The 6,045-nt window shown below is 37.8% G+C and overlaps 1 long non-coding RNA gene across 1 annotated transcript; it reads left to right on the plus strand.

Moving 5' to 3' along the window:
* The first annotated feature begins 1,030 nt into the window (after window positions 1-1,030).
* Window positions 1,031-2,354, plus strand: LOC122059427. Its single transcript, XR_006134045.1, has 2 exons — window positions 1,031-1,457; window positions 1,539-2,354. It is a non-coding gene; the product is annotated as an uncharacterized LOC122059427 (long non-coding RNA).
* The last annotated feature ends 3,691 nt before the right edge of the window (window positions 2,355-6,045 follow it).

Genomic DNA, 6,045 nt, shown 5'->3' on the forward strand with positions numbered 1-6,045 from the left:
CAAAAACCCGCACAGTTAATTAATGGGCTGGTATTGGTGCAAAGCCCGTTAGCTTGTTTTATGGGCTGATGGATGAGATCTGAACCCAATAAGGTCTGCTTCTGGAGCCTTTTCAACCATTGGGTCGCCCTTAGAGGACATCCCACAGTTGGGTTGTATGCCTATGTGTTGAGGTGCGTGTCTGGATCCTCTAGCTAATAGATGTTTGGTGCCTCATTGGGCATCCTATATGGCCTAATACTTTAAACCTGATGCTCTCTTTTTTCTGCCGTAAGAATCACCCAACTCGGGGCCAATTTTAGTAATCAGTATTGGGTTCGGTCTAGGTCTCCATCTCGATCTCGGCCAACACCAATCTATTTTTTTATTTTTCACCCTTGGTCCATAGTAGGGGTGTCCATTCCAAGCCCCCATTGATGGGCCTGATCGAGCCCGACACATTTATGGCCCAACCTGAACTAGCCCAATTAATAAATGTGTCGGGCCCAAGCTTGGCCCATTTATAAATAGATAGTACATGTGTAAGGAGTTTGCCCGATGGGCCTTTCTATTGGCCCGGCTCATTTACAAGCCCGATGCAAACTGATACGTTTATATAGGTATTTTGATTTTTTTGAGATAGAATATGATATATATTGATATTTTTGTCAATTATTGACTGTAGTTTAGTATAATATCTTTTCAAAATTGTTCATAATTTAATAAAATAAAAAAGTATCTTAAATCTAAGAAAAGTAAAGATCGTTTAAGGCCCCTTGAAGGTTTTATTGGTACCTTACCCTCTCTACGGGCCAATTATAGCCCGATTAGGAGAAGCCCGAGACGACGCCAACCGAGACTGACTCATTCCTTAACTAGGTAGGTCATGGTCTGAGGACATAGGCCCGCCAGGCCCGACCCGACCGATTGACACCCTTAGTCCATAGTCACGCCGTACTGATCCACGATACGGTATTGCCCTCTTTTGATTCCGATATGTATTAGGGGATTCCGATACCTTTCAAACCAGTGGAGGCCCAAACCAGAAAACACTAGCGAAACGGCCAAACGGATAATGGAAACTGGAAAGCGATGCCTTCGGCTTATCTTCCTGATCTATCCGGACTCCGGAGGGTATTTTCGGTAAATGAACAGTGAGCGCAAACTAACAATTGGTTTCAGTGAAAACATACTCGGTACTGACTTGGTTCTTCTGTTCTTTCTATGCTATACTGTTGTTTTCCTTAATCTGCTGATAACAGATTCCATTAGGTCATCAAAGTGGATGACCGCTTACTTGCTTGTAGTTTTCTGAAGATTTTCATTTTTTTCAGTTTCTTCTTGTTATTGAATCTTTCTTCAATTTTCGAAGCTTCAGGAATCAACTGCTTTGCCTCGGTTTGATTAATCTGTTGCCTGGGTCCCTGGTAGACTTCTTCCTGTCCTTAGAGGTCTATACTCACTTTCAATGGCTGCTTGTAAGTCTCTCTCTCTCTCTCTCATTGATTCATTATGATGTGGAAGTAAATAAGCCTTGATTTTCATTTTCTAATATGCAGTTGTTTGATTGCCCTTCTGCTATCCTATTTATGTGATTATCTGGCAATGGAAGAAAAGAATCCTAAAAACCGAGGTTTTCTGGATTAAGAATTTATGACTGGTACTTCTTCTTTGTGTCTAACATTTCATTTAGAAATTGGGTGGTATACGAATATAGACTGTGATCTTCATGCATAATGAAGTGGGGCCTCTGGCAATTTCTCCCATAATTTGAAAATTTTGAAGTACTAATTGGAATTTTTTTTTTCTTTAGAAATATCATTTTTAACTGACTTTGTTTGGTAGTGTTTATTTGTATCGAAGAACAGTGGCTGAATAGTATTTGAGGATGCTATGAAGGGTCTCACTATGTTTTGTATGTTAGGAAACCCAATGCTGCTTTTGTTTAAGAGATGGAATGTACTTTAAGGCTACATTCAATATTGGCTTATTGAATTAGAAGCTTCCATGCTGGAGATGAGGGTGTACTTTTCCTATTATGTGTTGTATTTCCTCCATTCTTCCTTGAATTAACTTATCTTATTATATTTAACAGGAATCACCATGCGGTTGTCTGACTCTAGTGTCTTAACATAGCATTTGAAAGGAAAACTGGTAATTCAAGAACCAATAATATGTCACCTAATATTCTGAATAAAAATTTTGCTATAGAAAGGAAGGAAGCCCATATACGCACTAAATGTCTGTCATCCTTGATAATGGCCTCTATTTACCTGACCCATTCCTACAATCACACATTATGGCAACTGAAAAATGAATTCATCAACTTTACAAGAGATTGAAGTCTGAGTTGTTGTTGTTACGTATTTCTATCCGAAAAAAAAAAAAAGGAATCAGCAACTTGCATCCTTTTCTGATATGGAAAAAGGAATCTCTGGATAGGATAGGTAAGGCATGTGGATGAAAACTCGACATAACTCAGTAAGGCTTACCCCAGCTACCTCGGGTTGGCTATATGGGTCTTCTTAGTCGCTTTTACTAGGTTGAAATGCCAAATTTTCAAGAGACCTGGCAACAGGTTCAGGTAATTCCTTTTCCAAATGCCAGCCACCAACCTGATGCATACACCCTCCTCTTTCAACTTGAGATTAGGGTGGCAATTCTAGTGCAGCTCGCAATGCCTGAATATAGATTGATTAGTTACTGGGTTGGCCTTGAGTTTTACAGTTTTCCCTTACCAGACCTTTAATAGATGGGAAAGTATGCTACAGTATTTGGCCCTTACATCCTACTAGCTCAAATATTGAGACCTGACAACCAAATTCACCTCAGCTAAATCTGATCGAAACATAATAAACTGAGTGGGTTCAGCTAGAAAACTCCTAATTCACCATTCAACTCTAGATAAAGCCATATTTGTTGATTCATCCAAAAAAAAAAAAAAAAAGCCATATTTGTTGTTAACCAAAATATCCATATCTTTCCAGTTATTTCTGGCCTACCCTCTTGTTTATTTAGCTTACCCACTGACACCTGACAAACCCTGTAATTTTGACATGTCATCGAACATGCCTGATTGATATGTTCCATCCTTTATAACAGGCCATATTTGAGTTGGTAATATAATCTATACTTGCCCACCCACCCACCCACATGCCACCACTACTCTGGAGTTAGGACTAGCGGTGTGAAAGCACTGGCAGATTACATGATGTGATCATGTGGATGAAACAGACAAAAATTTGTTTTTTTAAGTACTTCAATGAGAATTGTGAAGAAAAAAAGAGGGGAGTCGGGGTGGGACTGACAACGGGAATCAGTCTCAGTCAGTTTATCGAACATTGCTTGTATGTATAATTATATTGCTCCAGGGATTGTGGATTTGAAATTTGGACAACATTCAGTGTTTCAGTTTGGTTTTGTAAGATTGAATTTTGGCGCTTGTAAGATTGAATCTAGGTTTACATTTTAGAGCAGGAGATTGGGGCTCTACATGAAAAATAAAGCCTGAGGTTGAAAATTTACGGTTCAAAATGATGTCCTTCAAAGTCTATAGAAGAAACCATTTACCTTTTTATTCTGATTCCGTTATGCAGCACAATTTATCTTTAATTGGCAGCATTATGATTATGTGTGTTAAAAGTGGATCTTAACTCAATATTGGGCATGATGCATTTTTGAAACAGCTTTTTCTAGTTTACTTTTTTAGAAATTATCAGTGGTTTTCTTTTATTACTTGCCTATGTTGTTTCTTTATGGTTCTATGATAAGGTTGTAGTTCCTTTTAGGTTGTCTTACTAGTATTTGGTTCTTCACTATGAATCTTTTAGTAATTTCTATTGTTAAATAAATTGAATTCGAGTTTAGGTACCTAACACCTGTTCTGATCTCCAATATGAGCTTTGTTTTCAGTTGAGATTCATATGAAATTCAAAGAAGTCCAGTAACTTGTGGGTTGACATGTGATCACCTCTATTTTAGTGTGGTGTTTGTTGGTCTAAAACTCTGGGTGTAATTACCTAGTTTTTTCTTCTAATCTTCTTTTATTTTCTTGTATATGTTAGTTCCACAAATTCCATACCCTATCTGATGCAGTTATGTGTAGGGATATTTAGAGATATATGTAATTTGTTTTTTATTTCTCTTATATCATTTTTAGATTTGTTAATAGAAAGTAGGAGATCGAGTCCAAGTTAGAGTCAAGTTCTATTTTAGTTTTGTGTAAGGATTAGGATTGTTTTAAGTCTTTAAAACATGCTGTAATGAAGGATTCATTGATTTTAAATGCCTTTTGTTTTTTGAGTTGAAACTGATGGCTACCTACAGCTGCACATCCATCTCCTCCTCCTCTGATCTTCTCTCTCTTGTTTCAGGTACAGTCGAACCACACCCATACCCCTTATTCCATCTTCTTCTTCCATATTTTTTCTTTTCCTGCTCTGTTCTGACGTGAATTGCAGCCCAAGTGTTACCAATAATCTTCTTAACTCCTTTTCTTTGTCCTTAGAATTTAGGAATCATCTACTTACCTTAGGGTGACCCATCGGGCTGAGTTTGAGCCCCTTGTGTGTAATTATGCCTTTTTCGCCTTATTTTTTAATCGACTTATTTACCCTGCTTACATCTTTGTTATATCATTTCTTCATTCTTCTTTAATTTCAGAATTGCCTCCAACTGGAGCTGTTGTCTCCTTCTAAGTCCTAATTCTGTTTCATGTCAAAAGGAACCTTACACTATTCATTATATTTACAGTTCTGCCATTCAGTTCTTGATTTGAGCTATTTACTGTTTTAGTGGGCCCACAGTAATAAAAAAATAGGGTTTTCGAACCTCAGGATTGCCATACCAGACCATCGAACCTTCCCCAGAGTCAGCCAAGGGGCAGAAATTCTTGATAACCACAAGCTGTAAGTTTTCTTATTGGTGAGTATAATTTATTTCAAATGGAAACCTGTTCCGGCCACCATGTATAAAATTTACACCCCTTACATCCTTTCAAATGCCATGGCCAAACTCCATGTCCAGGCTTAGTTCCCAAATTTCTGATTTTTTTCTTCTGTATTTTGTAATACACTCTCTCTCAATATTAAGCCTTTGTTAATTCTCCTGAAATTTTACTTGGTCGTTGGCCTTAAATCGAATCCCATTCAGAACTTTAAGATAGCAAAGTTGTACCTGTTTCATAATGATCTGACATCCCTCAGCATTTCAGTCATTGAATAGGGTAGGTGATGCAGATCTGAAGGTCTACTCAAGGAGGAACCGAGGCTGATTGGATCGACCAAGGCTGATTGGGTCGACCTGCTTCTATGGCCCACGATTTGGGCTAGTGATGGGGAATAATAGTTTCTAATATTAGTCATATTTAGTTTCTATTTTCTGTTCTAAATTAGTTTCTAATTTCTGTTCTAAGTTAGTTTCTAATTTCATAGATTACAATTTTCCAGTTTTAGTAACTACATGTTAGTAGTTTGTTTAGTCAATAGTTAGAAGCTTAGAGTTTCTATTTTTGTAATCTTCCCCATCATTAATATAAATAAAGAGAAGGGCAGCAACATAGCCCACGATTTTGATTATTAGAAAAAAACTCTCTTGTTGCTGCCACTAGGTATCCATGGCTGTTCCTTGTGTTTGATTGAGGAAGAAGGACTTGGTGTGCGATCCAAATGACTCCTTGCGGCGTGAAGTCCAGGAGGTCTACTTCAAGTATTATTCTCTTTAAGTTCTTATATAATTTTAAGGTTTATTAAGGCTGCAAAAAACCAGGTATGTGAATTCTGAACTTGCCCAGAAATCTCTGAAAAACAGAGCATCCGCCCCTCACTGGAAGTACCTGCTATAGTTGTCGGATTGCTCCTATTTTCTGGTCGACGGTTCATCTATACACCACTAAGGATCGACCCTACTTTGAGGCCTTTCTGACCTATGGTTGTTGAGTTATTTAAAATCTCCCTAGTTTTGTCTTTTAGTGGACTGAAGTTTCTACTTTCTGGATTCTATGTTTCTGCTGATCTGAATACTGGTTTCTGGACTGCTGATTATATGTTCTGATTATTGAAGAATGTT

The sequence above is a fragment of the Macadamia integrifolia genome, chromosome 13 (assembly GCF_013358625.1).
Source record: "Macadamia integrifolia cultivar HAES 741 chromosome 13, SCU_Mint_v3, whole genome shotgun sequence".
Classification (NCBI taxonomy): domain Eukaryota; kingdom Viridiplantae; phylum Streptophyta; class Magnoliopsida; order Proteales; family Proteaceae; genus Macadamia; species Macadamia integrifolia.